Raw genomic sequence first — 17,334 nt, 5'->3', positions numbered from 1 at the left:
GTACCACACACCCACACACACAAAACCCAAAAACAAAAACCAAAAAAAACTAGTAGAAGTTGCTCGAATAAAGTTGTTGTCATCAATTAGCAGCTGATTGTTGTTCAAAGTTTAGAGAATGAGACAACTTCCAGGTAAAATGGGCTTTATTTTCTGGTTCCACAAAAATAAACGAATCAGGTTACTTAGGGGCGTGAGGACTAGAACGCAAGCCGTTTGCCGCGCAGCTGCTAGTCCTTTGACTCTGAACAGACCTCAAGCACTTAACGGCCAAAGCTGCGGCGCTAACCCAGGTGCCCTCACTTTCCCCGCGCCCAATCTTCACCCTCTACTAAGCTCACTTAATGAGGGTTCTGAGAGCTTCAAAGCATTGTGCCATGAACGCTAGAGGGGAAAGAAAACAAAGAAGATAAATTTCAAATGTAGGAGTCAATTACTTTTCACAACTCGATGATGTGTGAGAGGCACGCTGTGTTTTGTTTTGAGGGCGGGCAGATGATTGGGAAGGAATCCTGGGCCCCTATTGGCTGGCCGCTCGGCGCTGCAGCGGAGCTCCAGCCGCTCGGCGAGCATCATTGATCTGAAGGGTAAACGTGGAGGGAGCAGCAGAGAGGAGTCCAAGCGTTTCTGAGAAGAGAGGCAGACGCTTCCAGGAAGAAAGTGGTGTCTACTGGCTGCCCGGCTTGGAGGACCTTTTGTGACTGAAAAGGAGACACAATGCAAGGCAGTTTGCTGCTACAGTGATTCAGAAGAATACGAGAGAGAGAGAGGAGAGTGAGATCTCACCCTCGTTGCAAAGCCCGGCTTGTTGCATCCTGCTGCTGTTTTTTCGGCGGCTGCTCGTGCAGCCGCCGTGTCTGCCATCAGGTAAGGCTTCCTTTTTTTGATGGGGATTGCATCATGTGTGATTGCTTCAGGGTACACGCTCAGAAATTCATTCACCATCAATAAAGTGTTGCCTAGCGTAATCAGAAGCTGAAGGAGGGAGGCTGCACACAGGTCTGGCATCTTAATTAGGAACTGGTGCGTGGGTTTGCTTTGGGAAACTTCGGTAAGTTCTAAACAAGTCTCTTGTCTTCAGAGCGAGAGGTTAACTTAAAAAGAGAGGGAAAGAAATGTTTTAGCCACTAATGTATCTTGCTTCGCTTTGCTAAACTTTCAAATGAAAATAATGCTAGGTGTTCAACTGGTTATATTATAAATGACTTTATTAATGTCTTTTTTACACAAAGTAATTAATGCGTTATTTTCAAACGTCTTCTGTAAATGTCTCAACCGATTTTTATTAAAATACAATACCCCTACCCCATTATCCACGGGTTTTTATTAAGACATATAGGTTTGTAAACTTCATTCTTCATTAAAAATGAAACAACTTTAAAGCATTGTAAATGTTTCGATAGCTAGTCTCTCAGTATATAGCCCTCTGAGTTTCCTACCACAAAGCTAATTTGGGACAAGTGGAAGAGGTACAGATTACTAGGTCGACTGCGGGTTACATAATAGGCATTTCAAAATTATCTTAATGGTGTTAATCATTTAGTGGTCCACTTAAAAAGTAAGAAATATGTATAATAAAGGACATGCTAGTAAATCAGTTTAAAAGAGACCTTCATTTTATAGATATTTTCTTCTTTTAAAATATCATTATTTTTCTCTTTTTCCACCTGAATTACAGTGGTTTCAGAACCTTTGTAGTCCACAGTGCTTGATGTCTCATCTTAGAGACATATTTCTCTGTACTCTCTAGAGAGGGAGCTGACATACTTTGGGCTGATTCTGTGACCATTGGGATGATTTTCAGCTTCTCATCAGGTATTTTGAAGCTCATTCGCAGACTGCTCAGCTAGAAAATTACCTTACATCCTGAGTAGCAAAACATTAGATTCTGAAAATGTGTTTACAGTTTTATATTACACTATACATGACCAAAACATGAAACTCCAACCATGCCAAGCAGATATTTGCTTGATCTTTTCAGACACTTGATCAGTTTTAAGGCTGTAAAATAATATCCAGACACACAGCTGCCTAGAAATACTGAACCTCATACTTCAGTACCATCACTTATTCATTAAATTATCCTAAGCAAGTTGAGAATCATTTTAACTTATGTGTCCTCATTATTATTTCTAAAAAGGGATTTAAATGAATACATTTCTATTATTAATATTTCCGTGATACCAGAAGGTCTCTTCAGAATCGAAAGGCAGGTGGTTACTCTTCCCAAGCCGTAGCAGTTGCTTAAGGCACTGTTTTAGAATGCTCAAGAGCGCAACCTCACACCAAGTAGCTTTTCACTTAGCTAAGTACTCTGCACATCAGCTGGTTCAGTAACAAAATCTCAGGAGCATTCCTCCACCTGCTATATGAACTACCGGAATAACTACCGGAATAAAGAGGTTGTGTATTAATTTGAAAATTCAATTCCAGAATACAATGTATTTTCCCCCTTATTAATAGCTCTTACTTTGAAGACTAACCTCCAAGTATAACCCTGCCAATGTTAAGTTCCTACCCCATTAAAAAAAAATCCTATTTTTTTCTTTCTTTTTTGTTCAGCAAATCTCTGGTTGCTGGATTCTTAACTTCTACTGCTGTGTACCATTTTCAAGCAGTAGGGGGAAGTTTTCAAGCCAAGGATGCTTTTTTTTTTCCTACGGGACTTCATTCTTTCCAGTAATGTGCTTAGTGATACGATCATTTTAGATAATTCTCACAAAAAGAGCTGAATTATTATGGGAAGGAGGGTGTCATTAGTTCTACATGTGGGATGATACATATTAAGCCTTTATGACAGCAAAAACACTGCTTAGTTTATGGGAAAAAATCCCTGTTAATGCTTCATGTGACATACTTACACCTCAGTATGACTGCATCCTTTAAGGGTGGAGCACAAAACTGATCTTCTTAAATTGAGCATCTTTTGCATCTGGTATTTTGGCAGGATGTGTTTCATGAAATAGTCTGTGATACTGGTTGCAATCAATCATTTATCATTTTGTGGTTGGTAAGAATATCTGTCACTCTTACTTCTTAAAATGCACTGTAATGAACGTCAAATCACTCTTGCTGATGAAATAGAACTGCAAATAGTCTGCTTAAGCTGTTCTTAACATGAGATGTGAAACATGACTTTTTTCACAATGATACCGTTTAGATGTCATGTCATTAAATCTAACAATTATGATAAGAAGATGCATAGAGTGATAGTTCTCAGAAGTGACCCACGTTTTCATGTAGAAATATCAAATTTAAGAACTTGTGTAACAAATGACCTACTAGTAGACTTTATTGTAATGTCTTTATACTTCCAAAGGAAAAGTGTGATTACATATGTCTCCTTTAAGGTAAGATTCTGTTCTTTTATTCTTTTAAACAAATGATAGCTGTTTTTAAGCTAATCATGTCCTATATTACCATGTCAGTGTTACCACATGAATAGATAACATTTTGCTTATAATGTGGCACCAATTCTTGATTCTATTTTATTAAACTATAGGTGCAAATTATTTCATCTTTCTCGTTAAACAAATGCAGAGTTTTAATTTTATGGCTAGGCTTAACTTATGTGGAGAAAAATAAACTTAATCATTTAAATAAGGAATGAAAATTTATGATTTTTCCTGGAAATGTTCTTTCTACTTTACTAATATATGGTAATTGAACAACTTACACTCTTACAGCTTTTTTAAAGCATTTTAACTTTTGGCTTTAAGGCAATTGCATTTTTTTCTGGATTATCATGCTAAAAGTGTGCTATATCATCACCAAACTTCAAAAGGAAAATATGTGTGTGAATGTGAATAATGCTGCCTATGTTGAATATCAATAGTGGTTACTCAAAGTTATTTTTAAGCATTACATGATCACATGCTGTGGAGTAACATTTTTAGAAAAGACCAAAAGAAAATAATGACTACCAGAAAATCAAATAACGGGTGAACTTCATATAATGTTATTCTACTTTTTGTGAGATCCCTGATATATGTTCTAAGGATTCATTTATTCAATTATTAATTATCAATTAATTTAATAAGCACCTGTAAACTATTGAAAACAGGGCAAATGTTTACTGTTTTTATAAATTTAGCTTCATTCAGGCTTCTATCACTCTATCATATTATAACTCATGGTATTAAGGGATAAATTAAATCTTCAATATGCTTCAGTTCTTTTTTTTACTAAAGAGTTATGGCTTTCTTTCATAACCCTTGCTCTGAATATCCAAGTTATTACTCTATAAATGCATTTATATTACCTTGAATTAAAGGATGTTTCATTTGCACAATGTAAACTTTTTCTTAAAATATGTATATCTCATGCCTATATGTGTAAAGATTCAGGTGAGAGCAGATGAGGCCCTAATCTGTGCAAAGATGCTCATTAGAGAAATATAGGACTTAACATCTCAACTGCTAAACTTAAGTGTTCAAATGGCTGAATGATGCATATTTAGTTCCAAGTACCGAAGAAGCAGTTAAACATTAGGGCATAGGTTGTGAATATAGACTTATCCACAAAGTAGGATGCTAGTTACAAGTATAATTGATTACACCTTAAGTGTGCCCTATAAACAATGGATTCTATAGCTCCTATTTGCTGAAAAGTTATTATATAAAATGTTTTCTTTCATGTACATATGAGAGTCATGATTTATTGTCTGCATGATGATGTGGAAAGATCAAAACTTGGGAGTAAGACAGTGGTTTGAATGAAAATTTTGAGAGTTATTCTATGCACATTTTAGGGCAAATTGCTTAACTTTTTGATCCTTGGTTCCTTCTCTTGATTCAGTATATGACTGCATAGACAACACTCACTAGTGGTCAGGTCTTTCTCCTTTTAAACTTCCATGACTGTAGCAAGCTAAATTTGTAGAGATTAACTACAGTCAGAGCTGGCCTGCTGGGTTAAATGAAAACATGTGGTGACCAGGATTTTTTATGTATTGGAATTTACTTGTCATGTTGGGATAGAAGTGGTTTCCAGGTCACTTAATTTTAAAAAGTTCACTTATTTTTGGCAAGCATGTTTTCAATAGACAGGCATGGATGTTTCTGCTAGTTTAAAGAATCAGTGAAGTTTAGATTGTAATGAAACTTTTACCACCATATTTCAAAAGGATTAGAAATCAAGTAAAGAGGAGAATAGGAGGTAGAGAGAGTACAGGGTCACAGGAAGTTTGTGGAGTTTTTTTTTTTTTTTTTTTTAATACTTGAGCATGTGAATAGATGAGGTGGAAATCTTTAGAAAGAGAAAGGAAATATTGGATCAAGGTTTTAGAGTATTGGAGGAGACATTAAAAGGACATGATTGCCATTTGACCCTCAGCTGGATTGGACAGTTGGAGGGTCCTCATCCCTCCTCTATCCTTGGAATGTAGTCCCGCCAGAGTGGTCTGCCTTTTTGTTCTGTCTCTCCTTGGCCTCCATATATAGAGCCAGTTTCAGATTTCACCTGGGAAGCTCCTGAGTTTGTGAACCAACACAGAAAAGATGAAAATTTACAATATGGAAGGCATAGGTGGAAGATACAATTAGAAGATATCTTTAATTTTAATAATGCACATGAAATAGTATTCAGTAATAATGCAAGTGAAATAAATATCAAACAATTTTAGCTGACATTTCAGCATTTATTAAACCAACATCTTGAATGTTAAAAAAGATTGTAGGAAATAACCAAAATGTGATGCTAAATAATTTATCCAAAGTAATACTTTAAAATGTAATTGAAAGAGATACAAATGCTTGGTAAATGTTGAGGGCTGGAGGAAGTTAATATTAGTTGACTCTGTTATGCCCATGGGAAAAAAAAATGTGTGCTATCATACGCACTATATGGTGTGATACATTTAACACTCTTTCTCAGGAAAGAGTATATGAACGTTTGAAGTAACAGGCAAACAACATGGACCTAGAATCTATCATACAGAGTGAAGTAAGTCAGAAAGAGAAAAACAAATACCGTATACTAACACATATATATGGAATCCAAAAAAAAAAAAAGGTTCTGATGAACCTAGGGGTAAGATAGGAATAAAGACACAGACCAGATGTAGAGAATGGACTTAAGGACACGGGGAGGGGGAAGGTTAAGCTGGGACGAAGTGAGAGAGTGGCATAGACATATATACACTACCAAATGTAAAATAGATACCTAGTGGGAAGCAGCCACATAGCACAGGGAGGTCAGCTCAGTGCTTTGTGACCACCTAGAGGGGTCGGTTAGGGAGGGTGGGAGGGAGAAGCAAGAGGGAGGACATATGGGGATATATGTATACATATAGCTGATTCACTTTGTTATAAAGCAGAAACTAACACACCATGGTAAAGCAATTATACTCCAATAAAGACATTAAAAAAAAATCCAAAATGAAGTGTCCTCCAACAACTTTGTGAATCAATGTTACTTCCATGAAAGGTAGCCATTACTCCAAGGGATGTGATTTCAGGCAGGTTTAAAAGCAAGATTTTGCTTAAACTCTACTTTTCTCTAATTACTCGCAATAGGATAGTGAGTGAAAACTGGAAAAATAAACTCTTGGCAAGACTTTATACTATATGTTTAGCTAGGCAAGAATGGGGAGCCCAGAATAATTTTCTGAAATAGATGAGTGTTTCACAGTGAAACATCTAATTATCTTAATCAGTACCCAGTATTTGTGCTAAACTGCCTTCACCACTATATGAGATCCTAACAGAGAAGAAAGTTCAGTATTAGAATTTTAGCTGTTGGAACCAGAATTAGAGTTATGTCAAGTAATCTAGCACATACAGTGAATTTCTGTGTATATCAAATATAAATAATAGACATCTTAACAGCAGTATTAAAATACTGATTCTGTAGTACCTTCAAATCTCAATATTTCATGTTTATTTCACAAGGAATTGTATTACCTACGATTATATAATACTAGTAATGAGGGGAACAAAAGTATAAATGAAAATTTATGGTGTGTAATCTGCCCCATCCCAGTAGTTTACACACACCTTCAGACAGTGATATTGGCAAACAGGTTTTACTTTTAAAAAACAAAAACTAAAGTCAGGCATGTTCAAAATACACAATCACACCACAAAGGAAAAGGCCCAACTCAGAGAGTTTGGGCTGGATTGTGAAATATGAATTGTTTTTGGAGGAAAATTTGGCAGTATCCATGAAAATTTAAAATCCAGTGATTCCAATACTCAGATTATATTCTGCAGAAATATTTTCATCTGCTTTTCATTGCCTTCTGATTTTATTATTCTCTCCCTGACTGCTTCTCCTTCTTACTTTCCTTTGCTGAGTCTTCTGTCTTCAGACCTATACAGTTAACCCTTGGGCACTATAGGCATTAGGGGTGCCGACCCTCCACACAGTTGAAAAATCTGCCTGTGTTTCAAGTCCGCCCTCTACTTCTGGTGTTCTTCTGCATCAGCAGTTTCACATCTGTGGACACAACCAACAGCAGACCATGAAGTATTTACTGTCGAAAAAAATTTGCTTGTAAGTGGATCCTTGCATTTCAAACCCATGTTGTTCAAGGGTCTGCTGTAAGTAGATACTATCAGAATATCCCAGGACCCAGTTCTAGGCCCTACTCACCTCTCTATCTAGAAACCCACTGAAGAGGTAATCTCGTTTGGTAGCACAGGTTTAAATGCCATCTGAACGCCTCCTTCCAAATCTGTGTCTTTGTCTGCAATGCCTATGCTGAGCATCATATTCCAATCTCAGAATGCCTACTTAGTATTTCCACTTGCATGTCTGTCTTAGTCTGCTTGAGCAGCCAGAACAAAACACCATAGACTGGGTGGCTTAAACAACAGAAACTTATTTTCTCACAGTTCTGGAAGGTAGGAAGTCCAAGATTAAGATGCTGGCTAATTAGGTTCTTGGTGAGAGTTTCTTAGTTTCCAGATGGATGTCTTCTTGCTGTGTACTCACATAACTTCCTGGTCCTGATACAAAGAGAGAGTGAACAAACTCTCTGGTGTTTCTTATAAGGGCACTAATTCCATCATGAGGACCCCGTCCTTATGACCCCTTCTAACCCTAATTGCCTCCCAAAGACCCTGTCTCCAAATACCATTATATTGAGGGTTAGCAATTCAATATATGTGCTCCTGAATTTTGGGGGTCACAGTTTAGTCCATAGCAACATTAAGTATTTTAAACACAACTTGTTCAGAAATCAAACTATTGATTTTTTACTCATTCTTACCACAACCTAAATATAGTAACTTTTAAAATTCTCTTCATGCCAGTAAACTATCTAATTATTCATTTAATTTTTAAAGAACTTAAAACTTGCTTAGAACTTGCTTTTCCCCCTTCTCCCCACAATCAGTGCCACTGCTGAGTCTACTGGCTTCATGGCTTTATTGTCTATATATATCTTTCATTCAGTCACTTCTCACCTACACCATAGTTACCTTTGATCCAACCACTGTTATCTTAGTCTCCAAACTGGTCTTTAAAAGACTGCTTCTACAGTTATCTCCCTCCCCCAACAGTTTATTGCACCATACCCAGACATAAACCCTACAGTATCACTGTCAACGTATTTCCATAGCTTAAAGCCAGTATCTATCTGGTATAGACCCTCCATGTTATTTCCCATTATACCAAGTTTATCCCTGCCACAGGGACTTCGCACTCACCCAGCTTCCCCCTTTACTTCATGTAGATCTTGGTTTAAATATTCTTGCTTCAGAGCTATGTTCTCTAACTATTCTATTAATAGCACTTCCTTCTCCAGAAGAATTATTTTTACCCATTATACATTTAATTTTATTTAAATCAGACCTGCTTCAACTTACACGATACTGCATTATATTATCCGTCTTCCAAAATAAAATGCAAGCCCCATGAGGGAAGCCCTACAAAAGTACCTGGTCTGGTAAATGAATAAATGAATGAATGAAAGAATGGATATAAATTCATCTAAACATACACATGCATATAAAAGGAGTTGAACAATTTGTATGATGATATGTTAAGAGTGGCTACATTTAGGGAGGAAAGAGAGACATACTTGTGAATTATGTGACTTTTTATAGTAATCATGCATATAACTTGGCCCATAAATGTAATAATCACTAACTAATCATGCCGTTTGTGTTAGTATTCAGTACTAAAACAGTGTTCTCCCATTAAAATGATTAAGGGAATAAAAAGAACACAATTTGAGTGTCAGCCTACCAAAAAAAAATGGTTTTAAATTTAAGACAGAATAATTTGGACAAATACTAGTTAGTTTTTCACCTCAAGATTCAGTACTATCTGACTGTGTATAATGTCCCTGATTCCCTATGGTGTCTACAATTAAAAAAAACCTCCCAAGATAAACTAAAATGGGGGAAGAAGGCCTGTAAAGATTTGTCTTAATTGGCTCTGAGATTCAGTTTTGTTATCTAAAGAGAACAGGGGAGAATCAGTATTAACACCTGGACTGGTGTCTATGCAAAGTCCAGAGCTCCTAAAGTAACAACTAAACTACTTAATCTTAAAACCCTCCAAAGTTTAATTCAGTAGCTCTCTTCAGAAGGGCATTACTAATTCTTCCTGAATTGCTGCTGCTGCTGCTAACTGCACTGCCTTAATTTGAACGGTATTCAAAATTCCATTCTCTCTAATGGAGTTAATTGCATTATGAAAGTCGCTTAGAGTGGAAACTTATTTCCTCTTGTGGAGTATCTCTCTACAGAGTCCTTTTGTTTTCCTTTCAACTTGACACATGTGCACATTTATACAACATAATGCCACAAATGCAGTGTGCCCTGTTTAAACCAAGTTTCAAAGAATCTTCTAAAAAATATTTATATACACACCAAAGCATGTTAGCTCTCCAAAGTGCCTGCAATTTTATATATGCTAAGGCCATCTGATCTAATAGACTCTAAGTCCTTGGAACATTAACAAATCTCTGAGCTTTTAAATAGTCTGTGACCTCTTCATTTAGAGGGCTACTTCAATAAAGCAAAGGCTCACTTAGGTTAATGATGGATCATGGAGCTGTTTGATTTGCAGTGAGTTAAGTTGCCTATTATCCCCTAACGATCATGTGGGTCATGTTATCACCTCCAAATAATGAGTCAAGCCCCTTCCCTTGTTCCTGTAGACTTCCAAGTCATTACAGGAAATCTTAGTATATAAATCCATGAAGCTTTATGCCTGATAACTGTAGATGAATTATTATTTTGACCGAGCATATGAAATTTCAGCTGAGGGTCCATTTCCTCATGAGAATATCAGCAGCTTATTCAAAGTTCATCTGAGCATCTAGAACAGAAAGGCAGACATTCTCTCCATCTCCCCCACCCCGTCAGTTAAGCATCCTTCACATTATATTCACATTTTCCATCTACTTTTGCTCCCTGATGCATATATACACAAGCAGGCCCACAGACAGAGAGAGACAGGTAGACAGTGAATCAACCCGTACATTTTAAAAATGCTACCTTAATTATAAATGTCATATCAAGGGGCCAAAAATCTGTTTTATGATGCCAACATGGTGATTGCTTCCTTTTCATGTCTATTTTCTGCTAATTCTGTACAGTCTTTTTAGAGGCACATGTTCATGCTAAGAAATCTTTAAAATTAAGGAAAACTCACTGCAAAATATATTTTAAATGCTTTTCAAAGCATGTCTGTGATGCCCTCACATTTCACGTTTTATCACTCGTGGTGTGTGCATGTGTGCGCACACACAAATGTTCAAAGCAACTTCTTCAGTAAAATCTCTAAAGCTAGCTAGATGTTTCTGATAGGAGGCAATAAACCCTTTTGGCATTAATCCTTCCTAAAAATGAAATACTTCTACACTATAGAGAAAGCTATATAAAATATGAATGACAGGAAAAAAAATAACTTCATTTATTCTTGCTCTGTGATTTATGGTGTGGAGACAACAACCATGGAGGAGGTGAAGAATGGTGAATTCTTCTGTGTTTGGTGCTAATTTTACAGCACTATGGAAAAATAGAACATTGTGCCATTCTCTGGATCTCTAAGTGAATTTGTTTAAAGGTGGCCCCTTAGTTCATGTCACCATGGAGATCTAGTACGTTATGAATGCTTTTACAAATAGACTTGGGAAAAATTCCCCAGTATTGTGGATTCACAGAGAACTACCCTAAAAAATTATTACATTTTGCTTTCCAGTTACAAAGCTATGATTAATAACTTTAATGCAGTGCCAAGATATTTTAATTAATGGTTACTTAACCAATTTTTGTAAATACATTGACTCTTCCATTCTTTAATGCCAAGGAAAGTTTCAAGCTCCATAAAAGTAAGAAAAAGTAATTTTAGGCTGAAATGGTAGAGCCAAATCTCTTATCAAAAACCCCAAACCCCAAAATATACCTATCATTCTTTGACAGAAATTAAAGTAAAAATATTACAAAATGTATGAAAACATTTCCTAACTTTTTCTTGGGCTTATAACACGTTAAAATGCATTTAAATGCATCAGTTCAAAATGTTTAAACTGTATCAGGAGATTTTTAGCATGACCGAAATCAGTTTGAATATTTTTGATGACAGATTACAAAAATATCAAGACCTCTCATAGTCTCTAGTCCCCATCCTTTATTTCTCAAAATATTTTCAAGTTTATCTCGTGTCCCATATTAAAAAAATCTAGGTGGTTTAGCATTTCTAATTTTATTTTGGAATTTCATGTCTATTTCTGGGTGACCGCTCGGCTTATAACTTAACATTCTAGAGCTATCTTGCCTCATTCCTGATTTACCATGTACCCTTGACCTGTAAAGTTAGTGGATCATTAGTTAATACTTGATTCCAGGTTATTTACTTGACCTTAGTTCTGGTTCCTGACTACTGTCAGGCTCCATAATGGTCAATGCCATTTCAGCACTCCCTTGTGAAAAACTCATGGGCCACGTCTTTCATGGACAGCCTGATACCGGATTGCACAACCTGCCTCTTGAGCTCTACAGCCTAGCTCCACCCATGTTAACAAAGTCATAGAATGTTCACGCCCCTTACGTTGCATCAGCTTGTTTTTAGCTATGTACATTTAGTAATTTTAGCCATCTGCCATTTAAAATACTTTTGACATTAGTTATTTAACACTGTCCATTTCAGGTGACATGTTTATAGTTTAAAAGTGGCCATCTGGAGGTGATGTTTAATCCAAGTCATGAATAACAAAGTTTGGGATTCCATGACAGTTCCATGGATGCTATTTTGAGGATTTTATTTTTCTTTTCAAATATAACATGTTAGATGTTTTCATCAGTTGTCAGCTGATGTATTTTGTCACTTAGATGGTTAATTGCTACGTTTCTTGTTTAAGTATATTTCATAATATAAGTGTAATGCCTGCTCACAGCGAAGAAAATCAGTTATTGCTGAATGTGTTAAACTGAAATTTTCATCTCCCTTCTTACCTATTTTCCCACTTCCCAGAGATAACTGCTCACACCAGCAGTTTCCTATGTATTCTTCTAGAAACTTTCTGCCGGCTCATAAATATTTGGATATATAGTATTATACTGCATATACTAAGAGAATATATACTATATTCTCTTTCTTCAATTTGCTTGATGATGATTTGACCCAGCTAATTTCTCTCTCCTTAACACAGTTTTTTAAACTTGAGTTCCCAGATGCCGCCACACCTTTGGTTTTCCCTTTTACCTCACTAGCAATCCCTTCTCAGTTTTATTTGCTGGTTTCTTCTTTTTCCCCTTAATATTGAAGCAGCTTTGGTTTTCTCCTGTCTGTCTACACCCACACATCCAAATGATCTCATCCAAGTTCATAGTTTTAAACACCATATGTTGACAGCTCCCAAATATATATCTCCAGCGCAGATCTCCCAAAATCTAATCTCCTATACCCAACTGCTTTCTTGGCACATGATATACTTGTATACCTAATAGACATCTCAAATTCATGTGTCCAAAGTGAACTTTCAGTCGTCACTCACAAATATATTCTCTCCTCAGATTTTACCATGTCTATTCATAAACTCCATCCTTTTAGTTACTCAGACTAAAATTTCTCAAACTCTCTTACATCCTCTATTTCTCTCTCATTGCATATTTAATCTGATAGGAAATCCTGTTGGCTATACTTGCAAAGTATGTGTAGAATCTTCCCAATTTTCAGGGGTTTCACTGTTCTCACCATGATTCTAGTAGTAATAGTTGCCTATATGAATTACTGCATTAGCCTCCTAACTTGTTTCCTTCTAGCCCTCCAATGATAAGCCTCAACAGCAAGGGTCATCCTTTGAAAAAATGTCAGCTCATGTTACCTCTCTGTTCAAAACCAACTGATGGCTTCCCATTTACCACAGAGGAAAGGCCAAGGGTCTGTTATGATCTGTGCCCCCTCATCTTATTTCTGGTCTATTCTCCCTACATTCTTCCCATTGCTTATTCTGTTCGCACAGTTCTTGCTTTTCCTGGAAGTTACAAGGCTTATTCCCACCTTTGCTAGCCAAAGGTGCTTTCCCCTTGCTGGAATTCTGTTTACCAGATATCTACTTGCCTAGCTGCCTGCAGGTGTCTTTGTTCAAGCCCCCTCCCCCGCTTCTCTATGAGGTCTATTCTTACTACTCTATTTAATAGTGCAAACTGCACAAAACCCTCAGGCAGTACAATCACCTTTATCCTGTTCTACATTTTTCCATATTGTGTTTATGATTTCCACCTCTCCTTCCTGGAATATAGACACTTAGAGACCAGGGGTCTTTACATCTTGTGCATTGATCTATCTCAGGAAATAAGAACAGCATCTGGCAGACTAGCACACAGTAAGCAGTGATATATATTTGCACATAAATTTTGTGTATATAAATAAATGAATGACCAAATTACTCCAGATTTCTTATATGACTTTTGTGTTTCGTAAGCATACATGAGCATGTATTAGCATGAGCACACACAGTCATTTTTTAAAGGAAAAAGAAGAAATGTAAATCATTTTGTATGTTTGTTTATAAAAAAAGAGAAACGTGGTTGAGTTTTAGGACCATGAAACAAAACATCTACAGTCTTAGTTTGTTCTGGTTTGTTGGTGTGTGATTGTAATTTTGTGGTGTTAATTGCACTTGATGAATTGAAATCCAAGTTTTCACTGGACTGCTTCTAAGATTCCTTCCCAGTGATGGTGGAGCATCATCAAGGTAAAAATTACCTCTGCCTGATGCTCTTTTTACATCTAATATTCATGTACTTTATCCTTTATACTCTTACATGTTCAGCTATTTACAAACCAAGATATGTGTGTGTGTGTGCATGTGTGCATGTATATGAGCACATACATGCAAACAAGTGTGTACTTATGTGTCTGTTTGTTACTAAGTTGACTTACAGCAGATGAGAATATGTAAGTTCCCGGAGTATGTCATTTCAAGTGTACATTATGCATAGAAACATACATATGTACTCATGCACACCCAGATAAAGAGAGCAATGGTGAGAGAGGGAAAGGGAGAGACAGAAAATTTAGATGATGTTTATGAAGTATAAGAATTATAACCATTTATATGAATTATACGTATTTTCTGTTGACAAATAGTTAATACAATATTTAACTATTTTGTTGTCTCACAAAGAATCTATAATACACCAAGAAAACAAGAGAAATAGTAAACTACTGAATATATTTAGTAAACAACATTTTATTAACATAAAACAACAACAATGAAAGTGAACTTTTAGCTTAAATTGCAGACTTACATAAAAGGCTAAAATATGTATTTTATGAAATGTCTATTATCTTTGGGTAAATGCCCTTTTATCTGGTTGTCCTAGTCCATTTGGGCTGCTATAAAAAAATACCACAAACTGGGTATTTATTTCTATTAGTTTTAGAGGCTAGAAAGTCCAATATCAAGGCACTGGCAGATTCTGTCTAGTGAAGACTGTGCTTCCTGATTCATAGGCCTTGGTCTTCTTGCTGTCCTCATACAGTGGAAGGGGTGAGAGGGCTCTCTGGGGTCTCTCTTATCAGGGCACTAATCCCATTCCTAAGGGCTCCACCCTCATGACCTAATCACCTGCCAAAGGCACCACCTCCCAATACCATCACATAGAGGGTTAGGATTTCAACGTATGAATTTTGAAGGACACAATAGCATTGCCTTTAATGGAAGGTTTTGTTACTGTTGTTTCAATATTGATAAAATTAACTGTTGGATCAGTGTATTAGTTAGGCTTCAGTCACGGAAACAGAGCCTACTCTGAATTTCATGAGAACAAGGGATTAATTTTTAGAATGAATTTACACGACTGAGGATGAGCTGGGGAAGTGAAAGTTTAGAAAGGGGAAGCTAAAGTCAGAGAGAAGAAGCTGCTACCCATTCTGCCTGAAGCTGTAGTGGAGGTGGACCAGGCAGAGCTGACAAGGAAAACTTCGAATGCAAGCATGTAGGGCCATTGAGGCAGCGGGCCGTGACAAGATACTCGAGCGAAGGTCTGCAAGAAGCTGCTGCCTCAGCCGAGCAACTGCATCTATGGATCTGCAGCCAAGAAAATAAGGCAGGGTGGCAAGGCCCTCTCGGCTGCTTGTGGAGTCAGGAGCACACACGCATCCGAAAATGGGCTGAGCCCTATTGATGTGGCCATGACAGCAAGGTGGCTCTTCATTCTGAGGGTGGGCTGCACCCAGCACTCAGGGACTGCTTTGCTTGGCCACAATCCCAGGTCTCCAGCGGCACAACTAGCTGCATTTTCATCCTTTTTCCATTCTTGATAAGCATAAAAAGGATGGTTTAAGACTCTATGAAAGAAATCTACTTATTTCTAACCCTCTGCCTGTCTGAACACTGCAGGCATATCCTGTGTCAGCAAAATCTCTTCTCCAGGATCACGTTCAGGTCTGAGCCTGCCTCTCCCACATGGGCTGCTCAGCACAGACCCCACTGCCTTCACTTTGTTCCATGTTTCTTTGGTGGACAGGTCAGTTTCTTTTTGGTTGGATTGTAATTTCTAACCAAAGCTAAGAGTCTAGTATACCACGAGGTCATCCTATAAGCACCTGAAATATTCTTTCACTGCTCAGTTTTTAGTCAAACATGAAAATAATACACACTACACCTATTTAAAAATGTCAATTTTTGCTTTTCTGCCCCATTTCTACCTGGAAACAAGAGAAATGCTAGCTTTAGAATATTTTTTGAAGCTATGCATTGATGCTGCTTTTTGCTTGGTTTTGGATGTCTGAGTGTGTCCCTGGGAGAACCCCCTCATGGGGAGACGAGGGAAAAGTAGAGAATGGGTGATCTCCTCCCATTCTCACAACAAGCCACCTCCAGACTGCTTGAAACAGCATCCCAAAGAACTTGCACAGAGAGGCTCATTTAGACCTCGTGGAGATGTTACTTTGAACTGCCTTCCCTACAAGCCCTCCTGGGGTGGCGCCCACAAGCCCTGTGCTGCCCTGCTGCACCACTCCACTTGCATTCTAAGTCCTGGATCGTTTTAAGAATTAATTCACAGATGCAGTGTTAGTTTTCTGGGGCTGCCCTAACAAAGTACCACAAACAGGAGGCTTACAACAATAGGAATGTACTTCTGGAGGCCAGAAGTCCAGGATCTAGGTGTAGGCAGGCTGTGCTCCTTCTGGAGACTCTAGGAGAGGATCATTCCTGTCACTTATAGCTGCTGGTACCTGCAGGTATCCCTGAGCTTGTGGCCAAATCACCCCAATCTCTGCCTCCATTGTCATGTGGCCATCTTCCTGTGTTTCTGTGTTTGACATCTCCTTCTCCTTTCTCTTATAAGGATCCGTCCTCATCCAAGGTCATCTCATCTTGAGATCCTTACCTTGATGACATCTACAAAGACCCCATTTCCAGATAAGGTCACATTCTGAGGTTCCCAGTGAGCATGAATTTTGGGTCACCCAGGGATGTCCAGCCTTGTGGTAGCTGACCCATTCCAAAAAGACATGGAAAGTAGCACTTTTAGAAAGTGATGTTCATAAGGGTCTTTCAATTATTTTCTTTTTTTTCAAATTGGTAAATTATATTCCTAGTCAAAAAAAATAAATAAATAAGGCTGGGTGGGTCTGAGTCTGCTGTGGATCAGTGTGGCCAGCCTTCTGGAATAAGAGCTAACAGAAGATTATAGCAGAGCGAGGACCCGTTGAGACCACCTGTCCACCTCTGGGACTGTCCATCCAATGTTTGCCCCCCGTGGTCTTTGAGAATATTGGTTGCTCCTTTACTTCTGTCTTTCAAATTGTGCTTCTGGTCGGTGCTCCTCAGTAACCATCTGGAAACATATTCCATATTTCATATTTATGGAACATATTCCCAGATTCACCAAGCTGATAGAGCACGGGGCAGCAGGTCTATTC

The 17,334-nt window shown here is 37.7% G+C and overlaps 1 protein-coding gene across 4 annotated transcripts in view; it reads left to right on the top strand.

Moving 5' to 3' along the window:
* The first annotated feature begins 556 nt into the window (after positions 1 to 556).
* CDH12 (cadherin 12) overlaps positions 557 to 17,334 on the top strand; it is a 1,002,553-nt gene continuing 985,775 nt past the window's right edge. For 2 of the 4 annotated variants that reach the window (XM_067030821.1, XM_067030824.1), the window contains exon 1: positions 578 to 867. The gene's annotated coding sequence lies outside the window, so the exon portion shown is untranslated. Of the gene's footprint in view, positions 868 to 17,334 lie in introns of all 4 variants that reach the window. The other 2 variants (XM_067030820.1, XM_067030826.1) reach the window with 2 other exon arrangements.

Source organism: Kogia breviceps, chromosome 4, assembly GCF_026419965.1.
Source record: "Kogia breviceps isolate mKogBre1 chromosome 4, mKogBre1 haplotype 1, whole genome shotgun sequence".
NCBI lineage: Eukaryota > Metazoa > Chordata > Mammalia > Artiodactyla > Physeteridae > Kogia > Kogia breviceps.
Note: the sequence above shows the minus strand (reverse complement) of the source record. Positions and strands in the feature narration are given on the sequence as shown.